The sequence below is a fragment of a genome, unplaced genomic scaffold, assembly GCF_019419815.1.
Source record: "Pyrus x bretschneideri cultivar Hongxiangsu unplaced genomic scaffold, Pyrus_bretschneideri_v1 Contig61, whole genome shotgun sequence".
NCBI lineage: Eukaryota > Viridiplantae > Streptophyta > Magnoliopsida > Rosales > Rosaceae > Pyrus > Pyrus x bretschneideri.
Genome location: NW_025999800.1, coordinates 1647583 through 1663647, shown reverse-complemented (window position 1 = coordinate 1663647; position 16065 = coordinate 1647583). Strand labels below are relative to the sequence as shown.

Genomic DNA, 16065 nt, shown 5'->3' with positions numbered 1-16065 from the left:
CAAACCCTGCTTTCACGCACTTAGCGCAACGGTGAATGCGCGACGAACGTCCGTTGGGCTAATTTTTGCACGACGTTTTTTGACTTTGCGCGACGAAGGTCCTGCGTCGTGCAAAGCCTTTTTTGTACTAGTGCTTTGTGCTATCTGTTTTCAAGCCATAACATTTTCCACTTTTAAACCAACTATGAAAACACTTTATTTGCAATCCAATGTTCCCGTTTTGGGGCTTAAAAATAAATAGCATATTTTCTCGAGTTTTTACCTAAATTCTAATTTTTGGGAATTTTGGTAATTAGTTTTTTCAATTTTTATTCAAAATTTGCAAGTCATGTGCACTTACATTACAGAGCATCTTAATACTATGTTCCATGTAGAACACCAATTATGCATTACATATACTATCATCAGGTACATTATATATATTTGATATTTTTTCCACACAAATTGGATCAAATTATAATTTTTCAAAATGTGCTTATTTGTGTTAACCTACTAACAAGGGTTGCATTTAAGTTGGCCAAGAGTTTTCACTTCTGCATTCGAAGTCAGTCCCGCTTGTATAAAAGAAAATACTAAATAATAATGCTAATTAATGTGTTGGATATTTCAGAACCAAGATGGTGGTTGGGGATTACACATTGAAGGACATAGCACCATGTTCTGCACAGCTCTCAACTACATTTGTATGCGTATTCTTGGAGAAGGACCTGATGGTGGCCAAGACAATGCTTGTGCAAGAGCTAGAAAGTGGATTCTTGATCATGGCAGTGTTACCCACATCCCCCCTTGGGGTAAAACTTGGCTTTCGGTATGCCTATCTGCACCACTAAGACCAACTGTTTTTATTAGGCTTCAGAAAACTGTTGTTCTTAAATTTCACTATAACTATAGCAAATCGTCAACATATTGATACCTTATCTATGCAATGTATGGTTGAATTATTTGGAATATTTACTATTGATGGCAGGGCAATATCGACAATGTATAAAGATTGTATAACTTTCAATGATGTTAGATAACATAATTATTGATACACTATAATAGTTGTGGGCCCCTATTATTATATGTAATAGGATTTGTCTGGATTAGAGTTGCAATCTAAAAGGAAAAGATAGATGTTATATGTCATATTTAACTTCAAGTGTAGTGGTGCAAATTATACCATATGTATCCAATGCATACATTGATACATAATCAAATAATTGTTTTGAACTTTTAGCATTTGTTTTCTGTGGAGAAAGATTCAGTAAACTTTAGAATTAAACATTACTCTTATATCTTCTAAAGGTAGAGTTCCTCCTTTTTAACTCTAGATTAATATGACTTTACATATAGTACACCAAATCACTTATAACCCTAACTATTTCAATCTATTGAAGAGTGATCGAGCCATATTTGACAGTGTGTGTCTAAATTGCATTTATTCTATCCATGCAATGAGGCTTTCTTTCGTTGGAAGTATAATGCGACTAGTTGCTGCTGTTCTAGTGCTATTTGAGAACCTTGGTGTGTTTGAGTGGTCCGGAAGCAACCCAATGCCCCCAGAGTTTTAGACTCTGCCTTCATTTCTTCCTATGCATCCAGGTTAGCACAATTCCGGACTCCCCAAGTACAAATAATTCAATATTTCACATGTTGATAGATTTAATTAGTCTCTCTCTACCTATATATAGTCTGCTTTTTTAATCTCTTCTACATCATGCAAATGCAGCAAAAATGTTGTGCTACTGTAGGATGGTTTACATGCCTATGTCCTATTTATATGGGAAAAGATTTGTTGGTCCAATCACACCTCTCATACTACAATTAAGGGAAGAACTCTATGCTCAACCTTGTGACGAAATCAACTGGAGGGAGTGCGTCATCACTGCGCTAAAGTGAGTTTAACTTGATTAAGATATCTAATTAGTTAATGTTTTCTTGTTTAGGTACATAAACTGATTGCACTAATTTGAATGCAGTAGGACATCTACTGCCCTCATCCTTGGATACAGGACTTTCTGTGGGATAGTCTGTACATATGTACGGAGCCTCTTCTTACTCGCTGGCCATTTAACAAGCTGATTAGGAAAAGGACTCTCGAAGCAACATTGGAGCATATTCATTACGAAGATGAAAACAGCAGATACATTACAATTGGATGTGTGGTAAAGGTCTTATGCATGCTGGCTTGTTGGGCTGAAGATCCAAATGGGGATTATTTTAAAAAGCATCTTGAGGGAGTTTGGAAATCTAGATAGAGGGTCCGGATTTGGTTAAGATAGGGGACCAAATTGGACATTTCATAAACATTTTAGGGTATTTATGAAATTACACTATAATTCGGGGGTGGGGTGTAACATTAGCAGCCTGGGATCCAGCTGGAGCAGCAGAATGGTTAGAAGTAAGAATTTTAAAGAACTGGAGTAATGTTGTCGAACTTAGTTAGATGCGTAGGCATTATTAATTAGTATATAATTACTGGACATTCTCACTTCTTCTTTTTTCCCCAGATGTTGAATCCCTCGGAATTCTTCGCAGACATTGTTGTTGAGCATGAATATGTTGAATGCACCTCATCTGCTATTCAGGCTTTAGTTTTGTTTAAGAAGTTGTACCCCGGCCATAGGAAGTTGTACCTTGAAAATATACAAATGGAATATGGTTCATGGTATATATATCATATTATTGAATAAATATTTGATTATACACAGTTTCTTTGATTAACAACTATAGCAGAGAAACAACTTAGTTAAGAAACATTTGCACAGGTACGGGAACTGGGGAGTTTGCTTCACATATGGTACCTGGTTTGCTCTTGGAGGGTTAACAGCTGCTGGCAAGACTTTCAACAACTGTGCAGTTATACGCAAGGCTAGTAATTTTCTACTCGCAATCCAGAAAGAGAACGGTGGTTGGGGAGAGAGCTACCTTTCATGTCCATAAAAGGTAAAATATGGGAGGTGGATTATGTTTGAAGCTAGCTCCAAGTCTCTTAGTTAATCTCATTGTCTTCGACTAAAATATTTCAATCTGTGGTGGGTGATGCAGGAGTGCGTTCCTCTTGAAGGAAACCGATCAAATTTAGTACACACAGCTTGGGCTATGATGGGTTTGATTCATGCAGGACAGGCGGAAAGAGACCCCACGCCTCTTCATCGTGCAGCAAAGTTGATAATCAACTCTCAGATGGAAAATGGTGATTTTCCTCAGCAGGTATCTTGGTTACCCTAACATCTATTCCAACCAAAAATATTTCCCTAACATTACTTGCATTGGAAGCTTGACCAGTAAAAAAGATGAAACACAATAACATTTCGTGTTGCGTACGTATGCTCAAATTTTACTTGCAACGTTTTATAACATCCAATCACCAATTGTATATGGCAGAAAATCATTGGAGTGTTCATGAAGAACTGCATGCTACATTATGCAGCTTATAGAAACATCTACCCACTGCGGGCTCTTGCAGAACACCGCAAGCGGGTTCCATTGCCTTCCAAAGCCTAATTAGGCTTTCTGTATTGTTTAGCTCTTGCATGCAGCATCATTTAATAAGCATAAATGCCAGTTCTTGAAATTATGTATAATACAAAATGTGTATCGATCAGATGAGGAAGCAAGATTTACCTATTTGGAAATCAGTGAAATTATACTTATTCAAACTGAAAATATAACATAAAATAAAAATCTATTTTTGCCGGCTATATTTTTTATTCTTTATTTTCTTATTAGATGACTAAATTACAATATTATAGGACGAATATAGATTGTGAGACATGTTACTAAAGGGTGTATTGCAAGAATTTAGGCCAAAGTCGTTAAGAATGTACTGCGTACAAAAATAAGATGGAAGGACTTGAAATGATTAGATGCAATAAATTTGAGAAAACTTTCAAATAACCAAGGTGTCATTTTGAAAGTCCTTTGGTCAGTGTCTTTATAGTGCATTTCTAGTGTTTTTATATTGACTGAGTAATTTATTGATAATGTTCTTGTAGTGCATTTTTCACAATTTAGAATAAAATGCCCTGAAATTTTGAAAGTCCCTCAAACATAAGGCAAATAATCAAAGAAACATAACACTTCTCATCCCTCTCCAACTTTCCAAAATGCAAATAAGGTTGGCTTGAGGCCACATATGTAACTATGCTAATCACTCTACTTATTAGTGCCACAAATATCTCTGTTTACTTGGGTATTGTAGAAGAACCTTTGAAGTCAAGGATGGTGTGTTGGATTGGGAGTCCTTCTCATTGATGGGATTTATCCGTCTGGTTTTGCTTTCCTTTATTTATTTTTGCAATGATTTTATGAACGCTTTGATTATTGGTAAATCTCGTGAGAAACTCTTTGGCACAAGTTGTAAAGACTTGGTGATGAATCAAAGACTGGTCGATCAACACCAATTGCCCAGCGAATTTCTGAGATTGATAGGGCAGAAGAAAATTTTTCATTTGTGGTTTGGAACCAGGAAGAGCATGTTGAACACGAACAATGTCTTGATTTACAATGTTTCTGAAGATTCAACCATAGAACCAGCAACTCCACAGAACTTGCTAAGAGATATCGCAGTGTCGTCAATCACAGTTTTATCTTCTACTTCTATGCGTGACACAAGTGCCCAGTCATTCAAAAGAAATAGAGAATCAGCCAGAAGATGTCTTTTTGCCAGTCCTGAACAAAGGTCGTTCCTCAGTTAATAATTTTTTTTTTATTTTTTTTTATTTTTGGCAATGTGCAAACTTTAAACTATCGTATACTCATGTTTGCCAGCTTTTGTCACAAATTTAAGACAGTGAAGAAGTTCCTATCAAGTTGTTGAAAAATATATCGTCTCCGGCTGCTGCAAAAACATATTCCGGTCCCTCCAAAAAAGACTAGGTAACTACCTTTAATGCTTACTTGTTCTGCAAGTGTTAATTTGTTTGTACACAAATCAAACACATCTATTTTCACTTTCCAATTATTTAAGCATTTTCCATCCAACTCACTTCAGTCGAAATTTAGCGTTCTTAGCATATACTTATTTCGAATTGATATAATATTGTTTGTTTAATTTTCCTCCAGAGCATTTTATCTGTTTCTATCTTATACAAAAAAAAAATACATACCACATACTTTTATCTGATTGTCTTTCTCTATTTTCTTACTTGAAACAACACTTGGTTTTATCGTATTTTTCAGATCATGCAAAAGGCGGTTATCAACTTTCCCCTGTCCATTTGTTGCAGAAAGAACACTGAATCTTCCTTTTGAATTGATGTTATTATCGCTCCTTTAATCAATATGCATCAAACAGTGTAGACAATATTTTTTGCATGTACATAGCCCAGCATTTTGTAATATTTTGTATGCAAATGCTGGTCCCAATTTGTTATCTAGGTTGATCAATATTCTGGGCATGTACATAGGCCAGCATTTTCCAATGCTTTCTGTGTAAATGTTGTCCAGAATGTGTATTTTAGGTTGGTCAATATTTTTTGCATGTACATAGTCTAGCATTTTCTGATCTTTTGTATACAAATGCTGGTCCCAATTTAGAATTGGGTGAAAACAACGAAGTATGGTAAATGGTCCCAATCTTTTGTATATCTACATTTATCTTGCTGTTTTCTTGCACTCTCCGTTTTTCAAGCATGGTAACCAACATACTTTTCAATCCCACTGCAACGCGTGGGCAGCATTGCCTAGTCCTCTCTAAAAAGACGATTGCACAAAAACATGTAGTTGGATCTTTTCTATTGGCTAACAGCCTAACATGCATCTAGTCGTTGCCTAATAGACTAATTGGTTGGTAAATCACATAATACTATTACTTGGTAGAGAAATGCTAAGAAGACTCTTTTCAAATAAGGACTTTCTTGTGTGTCTATATAGAGATAAAATAATGATGAGAAGTTAAAATGCATGCATCCCTCTCCCACCGCACCTTCCATAAAAAGTGTCTGTTAGAATATTTTTAATCCAACATATACCAAAAATATCCTAATATCCAAATGTTAAATGTTAGGGAAATCATATTTTGTATCACATTGATGTACCATCTAATGTGGCAACTGTTGTGTACTTGACATGTTAGTTAATAATATGTGGTCTCCTAGCTTCACTCTATTCAAATAACCTGCAAAACTTTTGCAAATGATATCCTTTACTTTTTTGATAATACTTGGGTACTCATAAGCGTGTACTCACCTTTTAATTTTGTCCAATATTTTTTTACACATGTTATTGCTCTAGTAAAGGATTGACATGTTATTAATTTTTCTTGTGCTTTAAAAACCAAAGAACATGCGACATTTTTTTTATTAGGCCAAATCAGAGAGTGAGTATTATGTTGTTCTCGGGTCAGTTTTTAAGAACACGTTAAGATAACGAGCTTGACATGACACGATTTGTTAATAATGTATATGAAACGAAAACGAAAAACACAACTCGGGCAATGTTCTGCCTACGGGCGATGCTCTACCTAAGGGCGATGTTTTGCCTACGGGCAATGTTCTGCCTTCAAGCGATACTGATACCACTATTTAGCATATTATATATGAGATATGTTTTATGAAAGGTTTTATGGCATGCTTGGGTTTTCAGAAAACCTATCACCTAATATGTTACTAGTTTTCATAAACTTTGGGGGGTTAGTACGTTGTGGAATATTTATGTTCATACTACTTATATATCAACTTGGTTCACTCATGTTTGTTTTGCGCCCCCTCAGGACTTAGAAATGAGGCTTACAATTCGAGCTACGAGGACTTCTCCTACCAGTGATCCTTGTGTCATCTCCTCTACGTTTGACTTGTAATGGCACTTCTGTATTACCTTCCGCTTGTAATCTGTTTTAATAGTATGCTCTGAACATTTCATGCATTGTCACTAATTCATTGTTAGCAGTTTAATATTCTTATATTTCGGAAAAGTTGTATTTTGAATATTACTTGCATAGTTGTGCGAAATTTATATGCATGTTTCACATATTCTTGGCATATGCATTCATTAAATAGCTTGCATCACCCTCGGGTGCCGGCCAGCACGTGGCCATCCTGCTATCCCCTGGACATCGAGATCAGGGCGTGTGAGATTGGTATCAGAGCATACTTAGGACTTCATTCTTCCATTTGGTAATCATAATCCCTCTTGGGGCCACAATCTTTCGTCTTTCTAAATCTTCTTTGCCTCTTATCAGAATCATGGATCCTTCTTATGGGAATGTGTAAAAGTGCCTCGGCGACCTCGTTTTGGTTAAATGGGAGGAATTCAGCAGTTGACCTTCATTTTGCGAAATGCTTTTCCTAGTCATAGCGGGCTGACCCGTACTTATATGGAGATTACTCGTAGCCACGTCGTTACTGAGTTAAGAGCAGTTGGTGCATGTGAGGAGGCCGAGGATTGGCTTAAGAAAATAAAGGATACGCTTGAGGGTATGAAGTGCCCAGTGGGTAAGTGGGCGAGTATCGCTGGTTATTTCCTTCAGAGGCACGCAAGACTTTGGTGGAAGTTAGTGAAGGACTCTCGCCCACATAACTTTTATAACTTGGGTTACGGTCAGGAGACTCTTCAGCGAGCACCTTTTAAGTCTAGAGTATCAGTTGAGGAAGAGACAAGAATTCCTAACTTTCGCCAAGGCGACCTGACTATCATAGAGTTTGATAACACTTTTCGGCGTTTGGCGAGACACCACCCTATGGTTGATGATAATTCTCAATAGATAATGACATAGTTGGAGATTGCTATGAATGATGACATCTGTGAGTTATTGGCACCACATTGGTATGCATCTTATAAGGATATGATTGAGGCGGCCTTGAAAGTTGAGCAGTACCAGTGGAACAGACTTCAGGGGGATCAACACTAGAATCAAGATCAACTGCGAAACTAGAATAGGCCTCGGAACCAGAATCAGTGGGGTCGTGGTTTTTTATCCTAAAGTATGAGGGAGCATCCTACTTCTTCTAATTCCTTAGGCCCTAGACATTCTTAGTTGTTCAAACGACAAGGTCAGTGTTTGGGATCATCCAGTGAGGGATCAGGCAGTGAGTTGGCGAGGCGATCCTTCATCCATTTTAATCCTACAATTGCAGCTTATGATCATTGTGGTAAGCGTCATCAGGGTGATTGCGCCACTAATATGGATGAGTGCTACATGTGTGGCGGCTTTGGACACATCGCTCGTAATTGTAGTACTGCACCTTTATTTAATGATTTTACTCCTGGTTCTAGCTACGGTAGGAGTAATAATCCGAGCATTTAGCGTTATGGTGGTAGTGGTAATCCGAGTACTCAGGTTTCTACTCAGAGACAACCGCAATTTTCAAGAGTAGCTTTAAGCAGTCGATCTCAGGGGAATCGAGCGAGTCGTAACACCTAGGGTGCTAGGACTCATGGCGGTCATAACAGTGGTCCTGGACATAAGGCCCATGGGTGTATCAACGCCATGACTCAGCAAAAGGCGGAACAGGACCCCCGAGTCATTACTGGTACGTTACATGCTTTTGGTAATTTAGTTCAGGTTCTGATTGATTCGGGTGCTACTTATTTTTTTCGTATCTCTATAATTTGCACGGGTTGTTAACCCGTAACCTACTTTGCTCGGATATGATATGTACATACAATTGCCCCCGGAGATTTGTTTTGTGCATAGTGAGAGTATAGGGATTGCTTTATTAGTGTTAAATGGGAATTCTTGGAGGCCAATTTAATTCCATTTGAGCTTGTACAGTTCGATATCATTCTGGGAATGAATTGGATATCTAGGCATAATGCTTATGTCGACTGCAGAGAGAAATTGGTGACATTTGATCAGCCTGGACAACCAGCGATCACATTTCAGGGTAAGCGACAAATCCTACAGAATAACATTATTTCCGTCATCCAGACGACGAAGTTACTACATAAAGGTTGGGTGGGATTCTTAGCTCATGTTGTCACACAAGATGAACTTTCTTTATGTCTTAGGAATGTGCCAGTGGTGAATGAATTCACCGATGTTTTTCTGTAGGATTGGCCAGGGTTACCACCTGTGAGGGAAATCGAGTTCACCATTGATTTACTTCTAAGTACCAACCCTATTTACTTGGCACCCTACCGAATGGCACCAGTTGAGTTGAAGGAATTGAAGATCCAAGTTCAAGAGCTTATGGATAAAGGTTATATCCAGCCCAACATGTCTTCTCATGGCGCTTATGTACTGTTTATCGACTATAGGCAGCTTAATCAGGTGACAGTGAATAACCGTTATCCCCTACCTTAGATTGATGATCCATTTGACCAACTAAGGGGTGCTTAGGTGTTCTCTAAGATCGATCTTCGTTTGGGTTATCATCAACTGCTGATCCGAGATGAAGTTGTACCAAAGACTGCTTTTCCGCACTAAGTATGGACACTATGAGTTTCGTGTCATGCCTTTTGGGTTAACGAACACACCTGCAACATTTATGGATTTGATGAATAGAGTTTTCAAACTGTATCTTGACTGGTTTGTAATTGTATTCATTAATGACATCCTGAGCTACACCAAGAGTAATATTGAGCATAGGAAACACTTGAAGTTACTATTGGAAAGGTTAAGGATGAACCAACTATATGCAAAGTTTAGTAAGTGTCAGTTTTGGGTTGACCAGATTAGTTTCCTTGGGCGTGTAGTTTCCACTAGGGGAATTTGTGTGGACCCTCAGAAGATCTCTGCAGTGTCTATGTGGGAACAACCGAGGAATGTCACTGAATTAAGGAGTTTTCTAGGACTGGTTGGCTATTACCGACGTTTTGTGCAAGACTTCTCAGTGATTGGTCGGCCTCTTACTAAGTTGACCTGAAAGGGGGTCAAATTCGACTGGGATGAAAGTTATGAACGGAGTTTTCAGGAACTTAAGCAGCGTCTTACTCATGCCCCCGTCCTTGCTCCTCCGAATGATGACGGTGAGTTTGAAAGTTACAGTGATGCATCGTGTCAGGATTGGGTTGTGTTCTGATGCAGCATGGGAAAGTCATTGCCTATGCCTCTAGGCAGCTTAAAACTCATGAGAAAAACTATCCCACTCATGATCTGGAACTCAGAGTAGTGGTTTTTGCTTTAAAAATTTGGTGATGCAAATGTCATAACGGACGCATTTAGCCAGAAATCTTATGGATAACTTGCCTCCCTTCTAGCTATCCATGTTCCGCTATTGTTTTTCTCTTCGAGAAACCGACATTGCAGTGACACCAGACTCACATGGAGCTTTGTTGGCACACTTCCAAATTCGACCTGTTTTGGTGGATTTGGTTCGAGAAGCTCAAGAGCTCGACTAATAGTGTGCAGAATTAAAGGAATAATGCAGAATGGTTCAAAACAAGATTTGAAAATCCGAAGAGATGGAGCCTTAATGTTAGGAAACAGGTTATTTGTACCTAAGGATGATGAAGTGGTGAAAAAGGAAATTCTTGATGAAGCCTATATTTCGGCGTATGCCATGCATCCGGGGAATACCAAGTTGTATCACCCTATTCGTTCGTTCTACTACTGGTATGCGATGAAGTAGGATGCGGCAAAGTATGTGAGGAAATGTATTATTTGTCAGCATGTGAAGGCAGATAGACAGAGACCCAAATGGCTAATGCAGAATCTACTTATACCCGTGTGGAAATGAGAAGACATCACTATGGATTTCTTGTATGGTTTGCCGAGCACACGGTTGAGGTTTGATGGCATCTGGGTGATCGTGGATCAACTCACCAAGACTACTCATTTCTTACCTGTTTGACAGACCTACACATTAGAGAAGTTAACATGATTATTCATTGATAATATCGTTAAACTTCACGATGTGCCCGTCACCATTGTTCCGGACAGAGATCCAAGATTTACCTCCAAGTTTTGGAGAGCGTTCCATGAAGCCATGAATACTAAGTTGTTGTACAGCACTGCCTACCATCCACAAACTAATGGTCAATTGGAGATGATGATTCAGACCTTGGAGGACATGTTCAGAGTGTGTGTTCTCTAGTGGAATGGTAGTTGGGATAACTGTCACTATTTGAGTTTGCCTAGAACAACATCTACCACTCCAGTATTGGCATGGCATTATTTGAGGCACTGTATGGGAAGGCATGTTAGACACCATTATGTTGGACAGAGGTCGATAAACGAGTGTTAGTGGGACTGGAGATTGTCGACACTACTAATACTAACATCCAGTTAATTAAGAGGAATTTGAAGATGGCACAAAATTGACAGAAGAGCATCACTGACCGACATTCCAGGGATCGTGACTACGAGATTTGTGACTTTGTCTTTCTGAAGTTGTCACCCTCGAAGGGTGTGGTTCATTTTGGTAAGCGAGGGAAGTTGAGTCCTCGTTATGTTGGCCCATATTAGACCATAGAAAGAATTGGTGCGATTGCTTATAGGTTAGAGCTACCACTAGAGTTATCCCAGATTCACGACGTTTTTCATGTTTCCATGCTTTGGAAATATGTATCGGATCCCTTCCGTGTCATTCAGCCGAAACCATTAGAGGTAAGTCAAGATGTGAGTTATGTTAAGGAACCAGTGGCAATCATCGACCGACAAGATAAAACTCTAAGGAACAAAGTCATTCTGTTAGTAAAGATGTTGTGGATGAACCATGCAGTCGTGGAAAGAATTTGGTTTTTGTTTTCACTAAGTTCGTTATAGTGTCGCAGTTCGTAATTCAATAACATATAGCTAGGATATTGTATTCGTACTAGCTCCAGTATACTCGATATACTCTCCCCAAGTTCGACTAAATGGCTAACATATATATATAAACTTCTATACATATGCAGTTGATGAGGCAAAAAAAGGTAACATTATAGATGATGCAAAAACATTCGAATGGGGACACGGATACTGGCATTGATATGGACACGGATATGAACAACATAAAGGGGTACGATTAGTAAAACTACACTCAAACGATTTAATTTGGGAAAATGAACATCATAAATAGGTCCATGATGTTGAAATTAGCCTAGAAGGGGTCCCGAATGAAAACTCGAAAAAAATCAAAGAGTCAACGTTGATCATTGACCTGTCAAAGTCAAAGTCAACGCTAACGTTAACCGGGTCAGTCAAACAGGGTTGAGTCAAACCAGGTCAGGGGTATTGGGTTGGACCGAGTTGGGTCTAAAGGGTTTTGGGCTTAAGGCCCGTCCCAAAAAGGAATGGTTTAGGGTTTAGGGTCAACTGGCCGAAGGCCCCAGACTGCACAAATGGGGCTTGGGCTTGAAGTTTAGCCCGATTTCCCTTTGGGTTTAAATAGAAAATAAAATATAAAGGTTGAATGGTTTGGGCTTCAAGGGGTAAACAGGCTTAAAGCCTGAGTTCTAAATGGCCCGAAGGCCTAATAAGGCAAGGGTTTGGGTTTAAATGGCTAACGGGCCTAAAACCAGGTCCTAAACTGCCCAAAGGGCCTGAGTTGCTTGATTTTACCCGAAAGCCTCCCATGCTTCGGTCAATGGCCAACTACCACCTTAGGGTATGTTCGAAAAAGGAGGTGCAAGGTGAGGGGAAGTGTTTTTTCACCTTCAATTCACCGTGGAAGGGCAGGAGATGGCTGGACTCTTGCTCGAAACCCACGGCGGTTCGCCGGAGTCTAGGTTCTCGAACTCGCCAAGCTTCATAAAGCTGAGAGTTAGAGGAATAAGGTCCAAACGAACGTGGAGGTGGCGTCTGGGTTCTAAGGGTGTGAGGGTGGTGTCCATGGGTATGTGAGTTGATCAGGAAAATAAGAGTGCGAGAGAGAGAGAGAGGGTATTGAGCTGAGAGAAAGAGAGAGAGCTGAAAGTGAGAAAGAAAAGAAGGTTGACTCGGGGTGAAGGGAAGAGAAAGTGAGTTTAGGGTGGTGCCATATGGCAAACGGAGAAAGAATGAGAATACTAAAGGGAATGTTTGGATTAGATAGGAATAAAAGGATCAAAATGAAAACTTCCAATACTTTTAGGGGAAAAAATTTAAAATTACAAACTAAATTTGGGGATGGGTTTCATAGAAGATGCGTAGAGGTGAACATATGTCGTAAAACATTTCTTTAGTGACTAAACACGATGATCACTCTCCTGATCGAATACAAGATTTGAAACATGTATTAGAGGAACTACCACTTTGACCACTTCCTTCGAATAACGGTTACCGCATCAAACCATTCATAAAAACTAGCCAAACAATCACTAGGCTCGGATCCTACAGTTCTACCTCTACCAATTCCTTACTAAAATACTACACAATCCTCAAGACCACCTGAAATTCTTCCTGGTAAATCTGATAAGTTTGTGAAAAGGTTATGCTCTTAGTGTTTCCAATTGGTACCATTATGAAATTGAGTGTACATTTCAACCAAGTCGATCCATCGTGAATTCTTCACAGGTTTAGCGAGAAACCATGTCGAGAAGGCTAAAAGAACACTTAAGAGTTTAAGGGTCAAAACAAGGCCATTAAATCTAGAGTACAAGACATCTGAATAGAATATACAACTTTGATGCTTGAGTACCTACAAGTACCTAATTTGATTGGGTAACAACAATCTGAAATGGTAGAACTTGAAAAATTGGCTAACTCAGTTTCTTGATAATCGAGAAGTAACGTCACAAAAGTATTCGAGAGTTTCGCATAAGGTGTAAATAGAACTGATTGAAGAGCATTTGGGTACCTATGGCTTTTTCTACTGCGATCGTCAGTAACTACAATTGCACAATCAGGGTGGCATGCGATGGTGCAATCGTAGACATTGATATATCCTATCCATTTCCGCTCCCTAAGATTTAGCTCATTTTGAGTGAAGATATAACTAAGAAATTTGTAAGGTTGACAAAGATTTAATGCATTACCCCACACAGAGAGTGTCATTAGATTTTCAATCCAGGACGGTAGCAGATGACTCAGGATCGTAGATAGGATGGTTCACATCATGTGTTCCCAACCGTCGAAAGGTAAAAGTGTTCACTCGATCATGCTGCATTAGCGCACAACTAGACATTCCGTAAGACATCACCGTAAAATTTGGAATTGATTGGCGTCATCGAAAGGTGTAAGAACAATGATCGGGTGAGACAACACTTCAGTTATTAGAAACTTCATTCACATTCAACATCATAACAAAACTAACTTTTCCCTAGTCAAAGGAAATGGGAATAAGACTATGGTAAAAGAATTGTTGACAACTGTCGATAGAAGTCGACAAGACCGATGATATTTGGTAATTCATGACATTCGAGAGGATCTTCGATTTCCAACAGTCACAACCTTGGATTTGGTAAGAATATCTTTTGTTACGCGCACGTCTCCTAAGAATGGTATGGAATCTAAGCAAGGTTGATTTTCGAAAAATTTGGCATAAAGCTGGCTGTTGATGTTTATTAACTTGACCTCGTGGTTGAAGTAGACAAGAATATTATCAATAAGATAATTACTGAGAATTTTCCTCAGGGTCCACACGAATTCGCTCAGTGGAAACAACAAGCTCGAGGAAACTGATTCGGTCTACCCCACCGACACATGCTAACATTACCTACAACTGGTGCTTTCTTAAGTTTCTCCAACACGAACTTTGGATGTTTTAAGCAATCTCCTAACAGGTGCCTCTGCCCGCCATTCCTAAGAAACGCAAGTCGTAGAGTACCATCATAGCCTCTGATCTTCAACTGGTCCCAACTAAACTTCATTCCACTAAGATTTCCTCTAATTCACAACACTTTTGTGCAGAACCGACTTTGCCCGCCATTCCTAGGGAATGCATGACGCATAGTATCGGTTCGATATTGAAAGTCATTCGTTAGTCAATGACGTCAAACTTGAGGCACAATCCCGACACAAATTTCTTATACTTCATATAGGATGTGACTATTCAGGCAGAGTGAGGATTGCACAACCATGCCGAAGGGCATCAATAAACTAAAGCCATGACATCCAAATGATATCAAGGCCGATACACTACTAGAGTAGGAGAAGATCCTAAGTATGCTCTGAAGTTGTCCGACATTGGTTTCGCCAGTAAAGCTAGGAGTATGCCATAAATATCATTAATGTGTCCTATGGCCATATACATCTACATACTTGTGTTGTGTGTATGTGCTGTACGATAACCCACTAAATAAGCACATAAAACATATCTCAAAAACTCATATCAAATCTCCGGGGCTCAAATGCTCAAAGCATCGTTTCATAAACCATAGATAAATCGTATTTGTAAATCCATAATATATCATACGCATAAGTCCAACAATTCATAACGTTTTGTAAAACATAATTCGATAAATCATAAATAATGCATAAAACGTAAAATGATGAAATCATGCTTTTCATGAATGCAAGCTTAATATTTTATAAAAACATGCAATTTAAGAAGGGATCAACTCACAGTTATTTCGCTACCTGGGAGCCGCTTGAACTAGGGAGGACGGGGTCACTTCCAATCGACGCACTTAACCACAAATAGAGACCAATTAATAAAACTTGACTAAAACGATCAAATTTGGGAGGGAGCTCAAATTCCCCATGCACCGCGACGGGGCGGCAGCTCGAGAGGCCACACGCCATCGCACGAACCGAGATGGGTCACCAAAAAAGTCACCGGCGGACGTGCGTCTGCTCCATGCACCAGCCATGACAGCCATCCACACGCAACCCATGGAAAACAAGGAATTGGGTCCGGGTTGATTCTCGATTTTAGGTTGCTGGGTTGGGCTGGGTTAGATCCGGTTTAGATCTGGTTTCTGGGTTGTTTGGTTGGGCAGGGTTATTAGATTGGGCTTGGTTATTAGGTTGGGCTCAGTTTTGGGTTGCGGGTAGGGTCAACTCGATTTCAGGCCGTGGGTCGGCTGATTTCTGGAAAAATTACCAGGAAACTAAACGGAGTTCGATTAGCTCTAATACACAACTAAATGTAGCATGCCATATATGGATTGAAAGCTATGAAGGAGAGGAATAGAAATATACCACTGGTGTTCTTGGCTGTGGCCGGAGTTGGCTGGAAAATGCCTACAAAAGTGGGTTTACTCATCGAAAAACTGGGTTCATTACCACCGAGCTGTGTCTGCATCCAATAGCCACCAAAACTACCAAAAAAACGTCCCAAAGTCACTCATAAATAC

General features: G+C 39.3%; 2 pseudogenes; one reads left to right on the top strand and one right to left on the bottom strand.

Annotated features, from left to right (window-relative positions):
• The window catches only part of LOC103967682, a 61427-nt pseudogene that overhangs the window by 10997 nt on the left and 34365 nt on the right, over positions 1-16065 (bottom strand).
• LOC103967679 lies at positions 1056-2922 on the top strand (annotated as a pseudogene).